Here is a 17,423-nt window from a genome sequence, read left to right on the forward strand (position 1 = left end):
GTTTAAAAATGTGCACTGTAACTAGAAACCATTAACCCATTATGTAATAATATATAGGCATCTCTTGTAAAAAATTATTTCTTTATTTTTACCTCATTACGTATTTTATGCTCTACGTAATTTTACGTAAACTATCCAAAATTTGAACCTTATTCTAAATTCAAAAGTAAGAAATAATGAAAAGAAAAAATCTGAAAGCTTTCAGATTTTATATTACTTCCAAACGGGCATCCCCCCCCCTTTACAAGCATACACACCTTTTTAGAGCACTTGGGTTAACGTCACATTGTGCTAAAAATATTTAAAAACAGCTTATCGTTAGAAATTTTATTGGATGAACTTTTTTCTTCTTATTTGTTTGTGTAATAATAATATATACAGAATGATCAAATTGTAGAACACTTTACTTATTACACAGATTCCTTTACATATACTCCCATACTACACATAAACAAGGAAGCCAAGGGAGGAGGGGAATTAAAAAAAATATGAAGTTGATTTTGCTATATGGTGTATGGTGTTTCAAGTCATTTAATTCTCTTTATATTCTGTTTTATAAATTAAAATTTTTTACAATTTTATAAATCTTAACAACCAAAACAATTTTATAAATCTTAATTTGCATAAAAACTGATTTGTGCGTATAATAACTTTAATCTATCTTAGTTGTTAAAATGCTTAATAAACAAAATTTCACTGTAAAACGAACTGAATGTGATATTCTTCTGACCAGACTACGAAACAGAAGATGAAACACTTTAAATTTGCAGCCTTCTATGAGTGTCACGTGATTTTTTTCTTTTCAGTAATTCTATTGGTTAAACACAGACTTCGCTCGCGTCCTCGTTTGGACTACTTTTTGCCAGCGACGTGCGTTTCATTGTGTCATTTACGTCGCTAGGTAGTCGTGTGGACGCACCTTTAAGATGCTTTTAGTGCCAGCGCTTTGACCATTCAAGGTGTATTGTCGTGACAAACTTACATATGCACGTTGCTCTTTGAAAAGCCACCACGGTGAAAATTGCAGTGCCGAGGGGCTATGTGCAAATTCTAAAGGGCAGCACACCGCATTATCTCGACTGAGCCCGAAATAAAAAATAGAGTGCTTGTGTAAAAAATGAAACATCAGTTCAGATAATATAGATTTACTGACATGGACGTGGAAGAACTGGATATCTCGATACTTCCACATAAAACAAAAACACAGCACCGTAAAAGTAAACATCATTCTTAAAGGCTGCCCTCATTTCATGGAATTGTCACAGCTTCCACCAAATTTGTTAAACATTAAAGACTTGATCGATAAACATCGTCCTGCGTGTTTGGCAGTGCAGAAACCAAAGAAGCTTCTTCTGAAACCACAGAAAGCTAATCTTTGCAGGTTCTCATTTCTCAGGAAAGGCTATCTTGTAGGTGAGCATGCGAGTGGAGGTATAAGTCTTCTCGCTTCATACTCTTTCTCCGAACAACAATATCCAAACTTACATGTAGGCTTTATGAGGCTCTTAGCCATCTATTCGGCTGCGTTCCCGCGGCAGGGTGGAACGAAGAGTATGTGGTTCCTGCCAGGAAGATAACACACTTCCTGGCAGGTCACTTCCTGGTTAATAGGCTAAGGCCAGGTCAGTGGTCTTCCTTGGTGGCGCTCACTCACCTTCTCCAGTGCATGGAAGGAAACTGTTGTCATTCCAATAGCTAAGCCGGGGAAAGACCCAAAGGATTCCGTCAACTGTCGTCCTGCTGCATTTAGCAGGTGTCTGCAAACTGTTTAAAAAAATGGTAAACCGCCGACTTGTCTATTAGCTGAGGGGAAAAAAAAAAAAAAAAAAAAAAAAACGCAGATTTTGCCATATCAGAGTGGTTTTCGCAAAAGTAGAACAACAGTCGATAATCTTCTCCTTTTGGAAACCTTCATTCGTAAAGCCTTTGTCAAAAGAAACCACATTGTCTCTGTTTTCTTTGACACTGAAAAAGCTTACGATGAGACATAGAGGTACAGCATTTTGCGTGATTTTCACTCTAGTGGCTTAGGCATCAAAATCCTTCCAGTTTTCATTCAAAATTTTTGAAGGCTAGAATTTTTCAGGTTAGAATAGGCTCTGATTTCTCTGATAAATTTGAATTAATAAACTGAACTCTATTTGTTCTGATAACCTTAAGAAAATGTTTCTAGGGATTTACGTTTTAAGTATCATTTTATTCAGCCAAAAAATAAACCATGACCTAAAAAAAAAAGTCTTTCTCCTACCGTTTCAGGATAATTGTACGTTGATGACTCCAGATCAATTCTTAGGTGTAGATATAAGGTATGTGGAGAGACAATTACAGATTGCTCTCAGTAGGATCCAGGCATGGTCAGAGAAAAATGGATTTGGGTTTTCAAAAGAGAAGACTGTATGCACTTTTGCAGAAAGCAAAATCTCCAGCCTGAACCTGAGCTTTATTTTGAAGGTTCATTAATTTCATTTGCGCGTGAAGTGAAATTCCTAGAAGTGTTGTTTAACCGGATGCTTCATTTCCTTCCACATTTCATGTACCTGACGAAGAAGTGTTTAAGTCTTGGTGAACACCTCTTTGAGTGCAGAGCATTGATCATTCCTCAGCATTTATAGTGGGAATCGGCACGGTCTCCTTTATTAGTGAAACTTGATCCGATCCATCTTAAAGCTCTGTGGATTTGCGCAGGAGCCTTTATAACATCTCCTGTACAGAGTCTGTATGCTTAGAATCGTCTCTAAAGACGGGAGCAATTGTCCCTTCATCATTATTTTCCTATAATGTCGCAACCTAACCATCCTTGTGTCTGCACTCTTGATGACTGTTACAGCCTTCTATTTGCTGCACTGCTTCTCTGCGTTTTCCCATTCTCCCCAAGAGCTCAGTCTTTGTTACAAAAATGTTCATTGTCTCATGTGTCTCATGTCATAATGCTGTGCTATCGGTGCGACACGCTTTGCTACTTTGGTTTGTAGAGTCATTTAGGTTAATTGGAAGCAGAAAAGATGAAAAATATGCAACCGCCTTCGCCGGGAATCGAACCACGGATCTCTGGAATACCGGCCCAGCGTGCTACCGTTACACCACGAAGGCACGCTAGGAAAGTGGGAGAAACACCTTATATACTCCCCTTTTTAAAGGGCGACTAGGGTTTTAGGGGACCTGGTCGCCAAATCCTGGGTGTGGAGAATTATCATCCACAACCCCTTTAGTTCGGGCGCCACTGGTAGAGTGATTAGGATTTTTTTTTTGGAAGCCAGAGAGATGAAAAATATGCAACCACCTTCGGCGGGAATCGAACCACGGCCTCTGGAATACCGGCCCAGCGTGCTACCGTTACACCACGAAGGCACGCTAGGGAAGTGGGAGAAACACCTTATAGGTTAAATGTCCGCATTTTAGAAGTCTTCATGTGAAATATTTGAATACACCTGATGTAAATCTTGGCTTTTTAATTGGAAAAGACGTGAATGTTAACTTGTTTAAATAGTTAAGAGAGACTGGTTTTTTATTGTTTAATTTGAAATGGTTTTAAATATCTACATATATTCAGATTTTAACTAGTTTTCTATTTTGATCTTGTGAATTTTATGCACCTTCTTATACCAACAGAAAGTAATGCCAATCAGTTTATAATTTCTGTAGGTTTTAATTATGTTCTGTTCCATGTTTTTATAATAACATCAATAAATTATCATCTTCATATTTTGAAGTGCTTGTGAAATTTTATGCCGAACTCAAACAAGAAAGGAGTTCATACGTTTGGCGCGTATAACCTTTGAAATTTTGTGCCAGGATAATTCACCACCACCACCACTAAAAAATGGGAGTTTATTTTGCACTGCTAGAACTACTAAAAGCTAGAAGGCATCAAAAATTTGAACCTGCTTCTGCTGTGTATTTATCACTTGTATAAGCGAGTGGAATATTAGGTATCGGCAAAAGTATGTAATAAGATGAAAGATGTTTTGCATTTAAATACACAGAACATGACTAATCGAAGAGTCGCTATGTGGTGGCGTTTGATTATACGATAAATGAAAAGAAAGAGCGGATCATCGTAAGACATTTGGATTTACTAATAATTTTTTCAAGCAGATACATTTATTCTTTGTTTGCTGATGTTATGGTTTTATATTTATCAGAGAGTTACCTAGTTCTTATTGTAAAAGGATTGGTAGACTATTCTTGTCTGTTCGGATACATTTCTATTTATATGATATAAAACGGCAGAAGATACAGTGCAGTGGTTCTCAATTTTTTTCCCTTTTTGCTCTATGATTATTCCTCCCTTTCATGTTTCATAAATTAAACAAGAAAAAGTGTAGAAAATGTTGATACCAAAACTTGAATAAAAGTAGTTTTTCATATTCATAAATATTATAAGTAGTATATTCATAAAATAATTCATGTTATATTCATTAATCATAAATTTTATATTCCTAGACCTAAATCTCTAACAGGTAAATAGAAAGCTGACCGCATTCCCTTCCTGAAACATGAAATTCCCCTTTAAGGGAAATTCCCTCCAGGTTGAGAACCCTTGATATAGTGATTTTTTCTCTTAGACAGAAAGAGATGAAAATTAGTTACTGAGTCTTATTACATCATATCCAATCGCCATCAGCATTATGTTATTAAAATCATCATTTTTCTCTTTGTCATTAGTTTCAGCAGACCTTTCGTTTTCACAGAAAGCAATCAATATCTGCCTAAGTTTTGTTGGACGAAGAATATGGAGATAGGAAGCATAAGCTCTGATAAACATTTTCTCTCAAACGATCAAATATTTACACTAAATATTAATTATGCAACGTTGGGAACGCGCTTTCTACTCAAATAATTGCTCTATTTTTCGAAATTTTTTTAATATGTAATTTTTTTAGTAAAATATGAGTCTTCAACCTGCTATATTATATTAAATATGTAATTTCTATGTTTATAGGAAGACTAACTAAAAAAAGCAGGAAGAAGAGAAAGAAGTGGATAAACGTCAAGTACAAAAATATCAATCCAAGTAATTAAGAAGAGGCCATGCATGCTACGCATGAATGAAGAGGTAATTTTCTTTTCCCAACGTACAACTTTGGTTGAATAGATTCCTTTGTTATGATGAGCTATAAATTTAAGCTTGTGAAAACTTACGTTAGTTCGTAAGATGTACATCCATATATAAATATATAAGCAAGTGTTTAGAAATTTTAAAACCAAGATTATTAATTATTACAGTCGTTAGTATGCTGCGAAATTAACTAAATAATCAAGATATAAAAATTAAATCAACAATAGGGGCAAAATAGCTAACATAACCAATATAAGTCAAAGATGAAACAAAAACATTGTAATAAAGTAGCATAATAATGTAGTAAAACAAATAGTTGAAAATTCGTTTGTCTTTTTTGAGGAGTATTAAAATTATTAATTATTAAAATCGCACAGTATACTGCGAAATTAATTAAATAATCAAGGCAATTGAATGATTTTTCAGGTGTTCCTTGAAAAAGACCAAAAAATTTTCAGCTATTAGTTTTATTATATTATTTTAGCATGTTTTGTTTTTGCTTCAGTTTTGATTTGTATTCTTCGTGTTCGTAATCTTGCCACCATTATTGATTTAATTATTGTCTCTTGATTATATATATATTTAGAATGGGGTTTTTGTGCGTAGAGTTTAAAACGAACAATATAAGTATGAAATATGTTATCGGGGTGAGGAAATTTTTTTAAAAATTTACTGATGTGTAAAATGTTATTTTTCATCTTAGTTCGGAATATTTTCTACTGTGAGGGCTCTTTAGTAAGTTTTGAGCTTAAGTACGATGTAGTATTTGTGGCATGACAAAATGTAGTGAAATGACTTTATCATCTTTTAAAAGCATAAAAAGGAATACGCCCATAACAGGCAGTATTTTTTGATTTCTGAGAAGCTGTTCAGTGTTTTAGTTATTGATGTTAATGCTGCAAATATCAAGTATCGTTCGATGATTGAGTTCTTGATAGAAAAGGGGGGGGGTAAGGCTTTTCACCGACAAACATTCGTGAACGCATAGCTGCAGCCCGTGGTAACACAGTCAGTTTGGTTGCCGTGTTAAACAGAGGAGAGCATCACTCTGAGATAATCCCAGCCGAAGCTTCTGTATAGATGTGACTGACCACTGAAAAAATATTTTCTGAAGTCGAGGGAATATGTGACGAAAAGTAAATAAGTGACAGTTACTCGGATTGCTATGGAAACTTATCAGTTTTCGATCAGGTAAAAAATCTTGCTTGAAGAACTGTGGATGTTGAAGGTCTACACTGTACGGGTAATGTTAATGCCAGAGACATCGGATCGAATGTTCTCAAGAACTGTCATTCATGTCGGAGTCGTATAAAAAATTTTATTCTCATTATTAGGCGATGAAACTGAAGAGAATAGTATGGAAACACAATTATCCCCTCGGTATCACAAGTTCCGAACCCAGAAGTTTGCCGAGAAGATTTTGGGCACCAACTTGAAGAGAAGTTACTGTTTATTGATTATATGTTCCATAATATCGCGACAACAGGCTAATCCGTTTCCTTAACTCCGATAAGCCACAAGAAAAAAGAAAACAGAAAGTGCACGAGAGCACTTCATCTCACAAGATTCAGTTTTTACAGACTGCTGTTGAACAAAGCAGATTTTAGCTTCTCTCCCATCATTAGACCTCGCACAATGGACTTCTTTTTTGTTTCAAGTAAATAAAATAATTCTGAGACGATGATATTTTGGAGAATGTCTTTCAGGAATGATTTGAAGGCTGACAAAACACTTCCTTCTGCATGTGCTAAGTGCATTGAAGTCAATAGGAACTGTGTAGAAAACGATGAAAGTAATTTTAAACTTTTATTTTGTCTAAGTCTGTTAAGTTTTAAGCGCATTAAATGACCCCTTCTACACTCATGTCCATAAATTAAGGATAATGCAAAATCAGACAAACGAAGAGTTAGAAGCAAAACAAATTTGACTTATTTGTAAAGCTTATTTATTAAACAAAAGGTAAAGAGCAAAAAAAGATGCTATATATATGTTTGATATTATAAAAAAAAATTAGCAATTTTTTCTTCCTGGAGCAAATTACAAAAAAAAAAAAAAAAAAAAAAAAAAAAACCTATTTACAAAAAAAAAAAAAAAAATATTACATGGTTGGTATGATTGTTAATACATTGTATGTCTTCCAGACGATGCAATACAGTCCGTACAATGCCTAGGCATGCTGAGTATCAAATTATCGATCTGATCTTGGGGGATATTACACCACTCAAAAAGCCACCGAAGTTCCGGTAGACATGTAGGAGGAGGTTGACGGGCTGCAACTCGTCGGCCAAGCATGTCCCACACGTGCTCTACTGGATTGAAGTCCGGTGAGAATGCCGGGTAGTCCATACGGGTGATATCCTCCGATTGAAGGCATTCGCTTACGATGTTTGCACAGTGAGAACGGGCGTTGTCATCCATAAACACAATTTGTGCGCCCATGGCGCCCCGAAACAAACGTACATGTTGTTCCAGAATGACGTCCCGATAGATTTGGCTTGTTATGGTTCCAATTTGAACATGCAGGTCAGTTCTGGAACCCAGAATAATTCCACCCCAAACGAGCACTCCTGCACCACCGTAACGGTGTCGTTCAATGATGTTTTCTTGGTGGTAACGGGTACCTGGAGCTCTCCATATGAAAGTCCGGCGAGAATCACACTGCAAGCTAAACCTGGAGTCGTCGGAAAACATCCCACAAGCCCACTGTTGCGATGTCCACAATGCATGCTCTCTACTCCAGGCTAACCGCAGGCGACAGTGAGTTGCAGTAAGTGGAACGCATCTGACAGGTCTACGAGCATATAGACCAATCTGCCCTAAGCGTCTGTACACGGTCTGCTTTGAAATTGTCGTACCAGTGGCTGAAGAGAGCTGACGAGACAGGTCTGAGGCTGTGCTCCGCTTGTTTCTTTTGGCAGTAACTGCCAAATACCAGTCCTCATTCGGCTTTGTTACTCTGGGGCGACCTGTGCTGTAACGTCTACTCACATTACCATCATCTTGGAATCGTTGCCAAAGCCTTGAGATGACACTCTGGGCAATTCCAAGTTCGTCTGATACTTCCAGTTGGGTACGCCCACATTCCAGACGGCAGATAATTCTACCACGTAAAAAATCATCCAAATGCGTCCTTTGTGTCATAACTATTCGGTTATTGCACTGAAATGCTTATAAAGCGCCTGCGAACAATTTTACTTCTTTGCCTGTATTACTTATATATCTCTCTCTTATACTCTCGTCATTGTGACGTACCATCGGTGTCATCTGGTTACTTCCTGAAATTTGCATATGATTGTTGAAGAAGTGTGTAGAGATTTCACAGGTGATATATTTATTTTAGATTTCGATTTCCGCGTGACTCCGAATTATCCGTAATTTATGGACATGAGTATAGTAGATTCTTTGATGTCCACTCTACTGCACATCAACATGTCGTGCTAATTCTTTCTCTATTTGGAAAGCATTGCATTTTTCTGCGTGATTTTTTTCAATTTAATTTATATAACTTTCCAGTGTAATTTTTGTACTCAAAGTTTGTTGGCCGGATTTGTTAGGGCAAGTACATCACAACTCTGGGGATGTGGATGATTTTAATTTAGTTCATCAATTAATTTTTTTTTTTTTGAAATTGTCTGACCCAAAACTTTTGATGACGGTAGTAAATAGGAAATTTATTAAGGCAAATCATTTAAGGGCTGTCCATAGGGAAAATGCCTTCATGAAGGACTTTTTAAAAGAATGTGACTCATATTACACATCATTCAAAAATTCCTTATAGTTCGTACCATGTTCCTTTCAGTAAGTGAATCCGATATAAACAGCAAATGACGGTATTTGTAACGGTCATCGATTTGAAGAAATCCGTTTCACGTTCTTAAACACTGTGTATGCAACAGAATCTTAAAGATGCAAAGTTACGAGGTAACCAAAAAAGTTCTTGCCGTTTTGGACAGTCAGAAAGAAAAAGTCATAAAAAGTAATAACCACCGCTAATCCTCAAAGTAATCACCATCGGCATCCAATGCCTTTTGCCAACGATATCGCGGTAAAACTCAGGAGTCTTGGACGCAAAGAATTCCGTGAGGGCCTTTTCGAGGTCTGGTCTGTTGTTGAAGGCTTTCCCACGAAGATGGTTGTCCAGGGAATAGAAAAGGTGGCAGTCTGTTGGCGCGAGGTCTGGGGAGTATGGTTAATGGGGTAGTGTCTCCCAGCTCAGTCGCTGGATGGTGTCCCTGGCCTTCCGAGCCACATGCGACCTTGCATTGTCATGGAGAAGCAGTACACCCTTACGATTGACCAACGCTGGCTCTTTATGCATCAGTGCCTGATGCACATGTTCCAACAGCTACGAGTACGGGCCTGCCGTAATGGTTTGGTCCACTGGGCAAGAACTCATAATGCACTACTTGGCGACTAATCCACCAGATACAGATCATGGGTGGAGACAAGGTCTCGTAGTGTGAGGCACAGTGTCCCGTGGTGACATCCAATGTCTGGAACGCCTGGATGTATCGTAATGGACCCACGTTTCATCGCTGGTGATCAAATATGGATGCATTGCGTTGCCGAGTAAGCAATGACAAACAGGCAGTTGCTTATTGCAGTGAGTGGGGTACCTTCTTGCTCAGCTTGTATGCCTTTCCTATGCGGTGCAAATTGAGTCTGATTGTTTCATCAGCTACCTGGAAGTGTGCCAGCAAACTCAACCACATGTTTGGCTACTGTCACTTTCTATGGGTGCACTCAGGCCCTCATCGTCCAGCGCTTGTGGCCCATCGCAGCGTGATGCATCACTAAGAGACATATCTCTTGACCTGAACTTCTGGAACCATTGCCTAGCTTTTCGTTCGTTAACGGTGTGGTGTATTTAATTATGGCAAAGCACACTAGGGCTATCTGCCTAAAGGGAGGGATGCCTTCGTGGAGGACTTTCTAAAGGAAACTGGCTAGTATACACGTTACACAGGAAGAAAACCACGAAAACATCCATGCAGCCAGCCCGTTCGCGGGATTCGAACCTTGGACCGAACTACCAGTGTTCAGCGACTTTACCGCTCGGCCGCTGGTGGGCCCGTTCGTTAACGGCATCATACCCAAAGGCCTGGCAAATTCGGCTACTTGATTCTGCTGCTGACAGGCCCACTTTAAATTCATACAGCAAACAACTACAAATGAGCGCCTTTGACGCGTCCATTTCAAATCAGTCGCTATATGAGTTATATTTGAAGTTCCAAGTTCCGCTGAGAGCCGCAAATACTCGCATGTGATTTTTTAAGGGGACTCATACACCTTAAACCCCTTATGATCTTCGAATATGTGACTGTTGCAAGAATTGGGATATTATATTTATTTTAAAAGCAATTACTTCCAACATTTTACAGCTGACTACATAATATAGCTGCTTTAGAAACTAGTAACCGGAAAGTGTGTGTTCGATGTTATGCAAATTGTATTTCTTTCTTTGTACCGAGGAGCGGCGCAGACGCAAATTTGTTAGGTTTTTAAAGCTCGCGTTTAGAACTTTGAGGTTGCTGTGAATTACTGGAGTTTCAACTAGGCAGAGGTTCTTCTGAGTTTGTGTTGGTAAGCCGCCACTGAAGTCGGAGTTTGTGTGGTCTTCGCCGTTCCTCAACTAACTTACTTTGAAAGTCAATAAAGAACTTTCGGTCAACGTTATGATTCTGAGGTTTTTTGGGTTCTATACTGAAGTAATATCAAGTCAATTTACAGTCCACTATTTTTAACAACGGAACGTACAGTGTGTGTTGCCACAAATATTTTTGTAATTTAATCCGCTTTGTGACAATTTTCGTCTTGTTTCCACCTTGCGCGCATGATATTTTAAAAATGGCTAATGGTACATACTTGAAATTGGATGGTATTCTTTATATGGGCACTATTTTCTAACTGAACCAAAGATTTGATGAATATTTTAGTGTTAAAAAAACTTATGCGCGAAAACATTACAGATTTTTTTAACAAAATACATTTTATAAACTCAACTCTAAATAAAATAAAAATTTAAGATGAAATTCTTAGAATTTTAGGTTCACAGTAGCTTCCAAGTGTTATAAAAGCTATATATTAAATATGGAATTAAATTATGCAACACAATGTTTTAAACTGTGCGCGCAAGGTGCAAACTTGACGAAAAATTTTGTCACAAAGCGGATTAAATTATAAAAGTATTTGTGGCAACAGTAACTTTCTGATTACTATTTCACAAAGCCGCTATATTATGTAGTCAGCTGTAAAAAGTTGGAAATAATTGCTTTTAAAATAAATAAGTTATCCCAATTCTTGCAACAGTCACATATTCGAAGATCTTATGGGTTTTAAGTTGTATGAGTCTCCTTAACATCTGGAGATTATTTTGTGAAATTTTAACAAGATAATAATTGCTACGAAACATAGCTTTCAAATTCCTTAGAAAAGTCTAAGAATGTCTAAAAAGATTTTTCGTAGACATTCTTAAATAAATTAGACATTCGTAGGAGGAAAGAAACTTTTGCGGAATATCTTTATGTAATTACTGAAGTTTTTTTTTCTTTTTTTTTTTCTTGTAAGTTAAAAGGTTAGAGGTAGGATATCCATTTCCTGTGATTTGACGCCCTCTTTCCATCATAAAGTAATATCTGAAACTCCGCGGTTGCTAAAAAGCGTGACCTGTAATTAATTATTTATCTGTTCGTCTTGCCACTGAACAATACTTGATCGCTCATAAGTGGCTTTGTTAGGAAAACATATCAGTACTTGAGCACGTATGGTAGTGTTAGTTGTTCATTTTTGCATTGGTGAAGCTTTGCTTAGATGCCAGTGCTTTGGAAACATTGGTTCGTAAGCAATTATCCATTGAGATTTAGGGTACCAACCAAAGTATTACAAAAGAATTTTTTTAAGTTATAGGTTTGTTTACTTTTTACAGATTTAATGTTGGAAAAGTTCCTCTGAAGTTATTTTTTAAAAGCAATGACTCCACGCTAATCAGACTTAAAAGTAGCATGAAATCGAATACTGTAAAGGCCTTTATTTTCGCGAGTCGCAAAAATTTAAGTTTCGCGAAATACTTTTTTTTTTTTTTTTTTCAACTTTCTCAACTTTACTTAGGTATTTTTGAAATTTTTCAACTTTCGGTTCTGTTCATGTAAAATTCGCGAAATTTTCAGCTCACGAAATCACCGATATGTTCATTTTTGCGAAAATTACGGCCCGCGGAAATAAGGGCCTTTACAGTAATTGAGAGTCCGTGCCGCGCGGCAGATGAAACTGAATCTCTCGTTCGGCTCCGGTACTTCTTAGTTTTTGGAATAAATCCTAATCCTAGTCGGAGCTCACCGGAGCCCTAAATAAGAAGGCTCCAGCACATTTTTGATGTAACTGAACAAAATTTCGGTAGAAATTTGATCTCAAAAATTTTATTTTCAGCGATAAAATAATGTCAAAAATCGTTTGTTAAATTTTAATTTATCTCTTTACATTTTGTTAAATTTTAATTTTAATTATTTAATCATTGATTATTTAATGATTTAAATAATTAATTATTTCATTTTAGTTACTTTAATAATTAATAGTTTAATTGTTTTAATAATTAATTATTAATCATTTGATTAGTCATTTATTTATTTATTTATTTATTCTTGTCCTTTCCGGACGGTCTTCCATAGGGCTCCGGCACTTCAAATTTTAGAAATTAAGCCCTGCATGTAATACATTTATAAAATTGTAAGTTTTGATTGTCAAAATTGGTAACTGTTTGTTTATCACATGTTGTGGATTCTGGAGCTAATACTAATGAGACATTGTACGGGATATTTTTTCAAAGAAGATGGATGTGCAAGAAATATGTTTATAAATTCTTAGTTTGTCATAGCAATGCAATAATCCTTATTTCTTATTATGAGAGGGAATAAATGATGTTTCCAAAATATGTCGTTGTATTACATACTATACTATATGCTCAGTATACTTATCAAGTGATATTTTGTTTCCATTTCGAGATAGAGATTGAGTGATTCTGCCTAGTGATAGTTTGACTTTTCTCAATTATTGATATCACGCACTGCCAAGCAATTCATATTTTACATGTTAGCAGGAAATGATGGGTAGAGATCACTGATTGTAACAAGACAAGTTAGCGCTCATTGAAGGTGAAATTTTCTAACAGCATGTTGCAATCCAACTCTTACCCAATCAGATGGAAAGATATGTGTCACAGCACTACGCTTTTTACCATTTGCTTATTTGTGTCTGGTCCTGGGTGCGTGTAGGATATTCTTTTCCTTCCTTTGCTTTGCTGAACGTAGATCTTGCATGCCTGGCTCATCAACGTAATTGGCCGGTTGTCGAATGTAAAGTCTACTAGTAATTGGTACCTTAAACTGGCTATAGGAGTTAAATGGGTTGGGCGAAACTGTCATCTTGTCTGATTTATCAACTCTTATTTAAAAGGAATTCTGAAAGCAAAATTTGTATTGAGACTGCAAAGTATAATAATCTTCAAACGGAGCAGATAATAGAAATTTCACCAACTATTTATCCTACCCTTTTAACATTTTATGAATAATGTAACAACAGCATTGGCTGCCTTCTTTGTATAATGAATAACAATCAGGAAAATTTAAAATTGTGTTTAGCTATTCTATATTATACTTAAACTGGGTAATAAATTTCAAAACCAAAAACATTTATGTGTAGCTTATATAATTTTTTAAGTGCCTATTTTTTTGTTTTCTATTTTTCTGAATTTGATAGCGTATAGACCATTCGATTGAGTAGCACTTTGACTTGAGAAAAGTAGACAATTGTATTACGTATCTCATATGGGTCTCTGTATGTGTTTATTAAACATGAGCCAATTGCCCGTAGAAAGCCCGTCACGAAGGCATCCCTTCCCTTAAGAAAATTACTCTTGCTTACTTTGCCATATGCAACTATACCAACGAACCTTCACGAAGGTATCCCTGCCATGGCAAGTAACTTTCGAGTGCTTTGTCGCAGTAAATAACCAAGACTAAACTCTTTTTTTTTTTTTTTAAGCTTAAAATTCTCACCTTTGAGGAGATATATTTTATCTAAATTTAAAGTTATGTTTCTTATTTTTTTAATATCTTTTTTAGGAATTATTTTCAGTATGTGCTTATTTATTCCACTGAAAGTGTACCTTTCTTTCTCGTTCATAAGAGAGAATTGCGAAAAGTAGATGAATTGACAGTATCTGTATTCTCAGCTGTTCTGTATTCCAAGTCCTGAAATCATGTTACAGAAATTTACTTCAATATTTTGTGAATGCTATGAGCAATATTCTGGGTATATAAACCGTGCACTTGAATTTAGATTTATTTGGTTACTCTAAGGCTATCTGCTTATAGGAAGGGATGCCTTCGTGGAAAAATTGGTTTGTTTTCACTTAATAAATGGGAAGTACTCTGAAAACGCCCATACAGCCAGCTTGTTTCCCGGAGTTCCAAATCTGGGTCAAACTATCAATGATCAGTTGTTTTATTTGCTTGATCGCTGGTGGGTCCAAGGCTTACGTTGATTTTTGTGAAGTTAGCAGATACTTCCTGTGACTACAGCTCATTCCATTGTATCTGTAAATAAAATATTCATGATTGTTTAACTTATTTAATCTTGTGTGAAACTCTTTTGCTAAACTGCACTGCGTACTGTAAGGAAAGTTAGAGAAAAGATTGATTATCCTATGTAAAGATTGTTATATAGTCTTAGTCTACATTTTTTATTTCATAAATTTAACACAGGTCGATTTCTCTGAGCATGCCCTCCACGATGTCATCCTTTCCTGAAACCCTGGTGTACTTTTCAGTAATTAAAATAATCCGGTGCACCGGATCTATCATTTAACCATCGTTTAAATATTCTGGTTAACTGCCTAGACTAAAAATGGCATTTAAACATGACGGCTACCGGATTTAAGAAAGAATACTTTTAAAAGAATTATTTTGGAAGTTAAATTATCATCAACTACTCAAATATCGTGCGGCTGAACAGCACTACTTTAGGCTTTGTTTCTGCATGTCAAGACGCCAGTTTTTATCAAAAGTTAAAAATGGAAGTTTACTGCTCGAGAAATGTGAGCGCGAATCAGATTATAAACACGTCATATCTCGAATGAGCTTCAAAATAAAGAAAGTCATTTAAAAATAAATTTGATTGCATTTTGTAATACGGATCTTTTGAAGAAATTTGAGTCGTATTCATTATCTATTTTTGAGAGACCATGTTATCATGTTAGTGAACTGTGACAATGATGTGTGGACATTTCTCTTTAATAGGATTTTTTTTGCAGGAATTTAATATTCCTTTTTTTAAATCGATACTGTTAGCTCAGTGCCTTTAGGCAGAAAATTTAAATCTGCTATCTCAGCAATGTGTACATCTAAAAGTTGTTCCAGAGAATTCATTTGTGCGCTGTTTTTAAATTTTATTCTTTTCTTTATTTTAGTCAAAATTGTTACGGAATGTTTTGGAGAATTTGAGACTAAAATGACAATTAATGAATAAAAAATTATGTATAAAAACGCCATTTTCAGTACTTGAATTTTAGATTTCCAAATTAAAATATCGTTAGGTGCAGATTTAAGTCCGACCATCAGCTGTTAAAACATTATATAAACCTTACATTATAAGGTATTTCTCCCGTCTTCCAAGCGTGCCTTCGTGGTATAGTAGCTCTGCACGCTGGACCGGTATTCCAGAGGTCTGTGGTTCGATTCCCGGCGAAGGCGGTTGCTAATTTTTCATCTTTCTTGCTGCAAAAAATCCTAATGTCTCTACAGTGGCGCCCGAATAAAAAGGGTGTTGGATTATGATTCTCCTCACCCAGGATTTGGCGATTGGGTCCCCTAAAAACCCCATTCGCCCTTTAAAAGGGGGAGTATATAAGATATTTCTCCCGTCTTCCTAGCGTGCTTTCGTGGTGTAGTGGTTCTGCACGCAGGGCCAGTATTCCAGAGGTCCGTGGTTCGATTCCGGCGAAGGCGGTTGCTAATTTTTCATCTCTCTTGCTCCAAAAAATCCTAATGTCTATACAACATGTACATTTAAAAATTCGCGAAAGTTTTTTGCAGGAATTTAATATTCCTTTTTTTAAATCGATACTGTTAGCTCAGTGCCTTTAGGCAGAAAATTTAAATCTGCTATCTCAGCAATGTGTACATCTAAAAGTTGTTCCAGAGAATTCATTTGTGCGCTGTTTTTAAATTTTATTCTTTTCTTTATTTTAGTCAAAATTGTTACGGAATGTTTTGGAGAATTTGAGACTAAAATGACAATTAATGAATAAAAAATTATTTATAAAAACGCCATTTTCACTACTTGAATTTTAGATTTCCAAATTAAAATATCGTTAGGTGCAGATTTAAGTCCGACCATCAGCTGTTAAAACATTATATAAACCTTACATTGTAAGGTATTTCTCCCGTCTTCCAAGCGTGCCTTCGTGGTGTAGTAGCTCTGCACGCTGGGCCGGTATTCCAGAGGTCTGTGGTTCGATTCCCGGCGAAGGCGGTTGCTAATTTTTCATCTTTCTTGATGCAAAAAATCCTAATGTCTCTACAGTGGCGCCCGAACTAAAAGGGTGTTGGATTATGATTCTCCTCACCCAGGATTTGGCGATTGGGTCCCCTAAAAACCCCATTCGCCCTTTAAAAGGGGGAGTATATAAGATATTTCTCCCGTCTTCCTAGCGTGCTTTCGTGGTGTAGTGGTTCTGCACGCAGGGCCAGTATTCCAGAGGTCCGTGGTTCGATTCCGGCGAAGGCGGTTGCTAATTTTTCATCTCTCTTGCTCCAAAAAATCCTAATGTCTATACAACATGTACATTTAAAAATTCGCGAAAGTTTTTCCCCCCGGGGGGGATCCGAATTAAAATTTTTTTTCCCGGTGACTATAGCATCGGGCTGATATGTAGTATTAAATGTACCAGAGTTTTAGGAATTAGGCTTTTTCTTTTTAAATTTTAAAGGAAGTTTTAACGCGATGTGCTTTGCTTGTAAACAGGGTTTTAATATTAACAATTATTTGCTGCATTAAGTTACTAAATTATCTTTAAAGGAACAGTCTGAGAACCTGTGCAGCTATAACAAATTACCACACATGTCTTTATCAGAAGATATTATAAGTTTATCCGGAAGCGAAAAGGAAAACAATCACAGACTTTTGTCTAAAATCTAAATTTCTGACCATAACTAGCTCGTGTGAAATGCTGTATTCGTATACTTGAACTGAAAAGCTAAATCTTCTGAAGGCTTTATAAGATGTTTTATCCCTCCTTTCTGCATGTTTTCGTAGTATAACTGGAAGCACGCTCGGTCCGAATTCGGGAGGTTCGGAGTACAAATCCCGA

The 17,423-nt window shown here is 36.4% G+C and overlaps 1 protein-coding gene across 3 annotated transcripts in view; it reads left to right on the forward strand.

Annotated features, from left to right (window-relative positions):
• Nucleotides 1-17,423, forward strand: part of LOC118181800 (trithorax group protein osa-like) — a 306,313-nt gene that overhangs the window by 52,605 nt on the left and 236,285 nt on the right. For all 3 annotated transcript variants that reach the window (XM_085809212.1, XM_035350992.2, XM_035350994.2), the window contains exon 4: nucleotides 4,943-5,056. The gene's annotated coding sequence lies outside the window, so the exon portion shown is untranslated. The remainder of the gene's footprint in view (nucleotides 1-4,942; nucleotides 5,057-17,423) is intronic.

This window comes from Stegodyphus dumicola, chromosome X2 (assembly GCF_044657685.1).
Source record: "Stegodyphus dumicola isolate Sdum_Otavi_A_Nest chromosome X2, ASM4465768v1".
Taxonomy (NCBI): Eukaryota; Metazoa; Arthropoda; class Arachnida; order Araneae; family Eresidae; genus Stegodyphus; species Stegodyphus dumicola.